Consider the following 2,500-nt stretch of genomic DNA (forward strand, 5'->3'; position numbering starts at 1 on the left):
AGATTTCATAATTGTACATCCTTGGGCAGAAATCAACAGAAAGTTGGCAATTCCCCCTTCAAGACAAAAAAAGTACTAAAAACAGTCACTTTTGCCTCTTTGAGCTGTAATTTGACCCCCTTAACATGCTTCAAAACTCACCATATTTGACCCACACATCAGGACCTGCGAAAATTGTCTTTTAATGAAAAAACCGAACCCCAAAACTCAAAATTGCGCTCTAGCGCCCCCTAGGAAAAAAAACTAGACTGCCTGTAACTCCCACTAGGAAGGTTGGAAAGACATGAAACAAAATTCTCTATGTAGGTCTGACTTAGACCTAGATTTCATAATCGTACATCCTTGGGCAGAAATCAACAGAAAGTTGGCAATTCCCCCTTCAAGACAAAAAAAGTACTAAAAACAGTCACTTTTGCCTCTTTGAGCTGTAATTTGACCCTCTTAACATGCTTCAAAACTCACCATATTTGACCCACACATCAGGACCTGCGAAAATTGTCTTTTAATGAAAAAACCGAACCCCAAAACTCAAAATTGCGCTCTAGCGCCCCCTAGGAGAAAAAACAACTAGACTGCCTGTAACTCCCACTAGGAAGGTTGGAAAGACATGAAACAAAATTCTCTATGTAGGTCTGACTTAGACCTAGATTTCATAATTGTACATCCTTGGGCAGAAATCAACAGAAAGTTGGCAATTCCCCCTTCAAGACAAAAAAAGTACTAAAAACAGTCACTTTTGCCTCTTTGAGCTGTAATTTGACCCCCTTAACATGCTTCAAAACTCACCGAACTGAACACACACATCAGGACTGGCAAAAATTGCGATTTAATAAAAAAAACCTAAACCCAAATTTCAAAATTAGCGCAATTTTGAATAAAACGCTGAAAAAACTGCTCCTCGGAAGAAAAAAATGACAAAACTGCCTGTAACTCCCACTGGGAAGGTCGGAGAGACATGAAACAAAAACCTCTATGTAGGTCTCACTTAGACCTACATTTCATAGATTGACAACCTCCCGCAAAAATCAACAGGAAGTTTGCTATTCCCCCTTCAAAACACATTTTTTGTAAAAACCGGTCACCTTCCTTCAAAAACTATCTCCTCTGAGCGCGTTTGTCGTTTCGGCTTCAAACTAACACAGGAGAGAGATTGAACCCTTGTGTATAAAAGTACAGAACAGCGTTTTTCTAACTGCTCCGGTTTTGATTTTATGACCCTTCAAAGAACCGCTGCGCTGATGCTGCTAGGCTGCTGTTTTTTTAAGATGGCTGCTTAAAAGCAGGAAGCACCAGCGTGCCTACACAATGCAGACAAGGTAGGTACACTAGACAAAAGTATTGGGACACTTATGACTACCACCGGACAAAAGTATTGGGACACTTATGACTACCACCGGACAAAAGTATTGGGACACTTAGGACTACCACTGGAAAAAAGTATTGGGACACCTACACTGGACAAATGTATTGGGACACTTAGGACTACAACTTGACAAAAGTATTGGGAAACGTACTACTAAAACTGGACAAAAGTATTGGGACACTTAGGACTAGCACCTGCCAAATACGCGGGCCCGACCAATGCTGCTTGCAGCTTTAATTTTATTTATCTTTGCTATTTTGGCTTATTGGACCCTAATTAGAATAAAAACTAAGAATCATCTTTTGACATGATGTACTTAGTCCATAAGTACACATACGTGTACTTCATGTTTAGTGACATGCTAATTCTTATTTTACACTTTTTTTCCCCCAAATTCCATTGTATGTTATACTCTTAATTCTGACACCACCAGATGGCAGTATAAGTGGCCACATAAGCGGCCATAAGACCCCAATTCAGCAGTGTACACAATTTTGGAAATAAGAGCTAAAAGGTGCTGTCCACGCATGTGGCCATTAGGCCTTTAGAGGTGATTAAGTTTTTTGTTTTTTTTAAATATGCTTTTTTAATCCAAATTGAATTGAATTTGATGCATATTTTGTAGTACCGTATTTTCCACACTACAAGCCACACCCACTAAATTTTAGAAGAAAAATAAATAAATGTATATATTACCTGCAGATATATACGTAGTAAAATTAGTTATTTACACATACATATTTTGCAAATATTTATTTACATACCTTAATTAAATTTTAGAAGAAAAATAAATAAATGTATATAGTACCTGCAGATATATATGCAGTAAAATGAGTTATTTACACATACATATTTTGCTAATATTTATTTACATACCTTAATTAAATTTTAGAAGAAAAATAAATAAATGTATATATTACCCGCAGATATATACGTAGTAAAATGAGTTATTTACACATACATATTTTGCAAATATTTATTTACATACCTTAATTAAATTTTAGAAGAAAAATAAATAAATGTATATATTACCTGCAGATATATACGTAGTAAAATGAGTTATTTACACATACATATTTTGCAAATATTTATTTACATACCGTAATTAAATTTTAGAAGAAAAATAAATAAATGTAT

This window comes from Nerophis lumbriciformis, linkage group LG30 (genome assembly GCF_033978685.3).
Source record: "Nerophis lumbriciformis linkage group LG30, RoL_Nlum_v2.1, whole genome shotgun sequence".
NCBI classification, from domain to species: Eukaryota; Metazoa; Chordata; class Actinopteri; order Syngnathiformes; family Syngnathidae; genus Nerophis; species Nerophis lumbriciformis.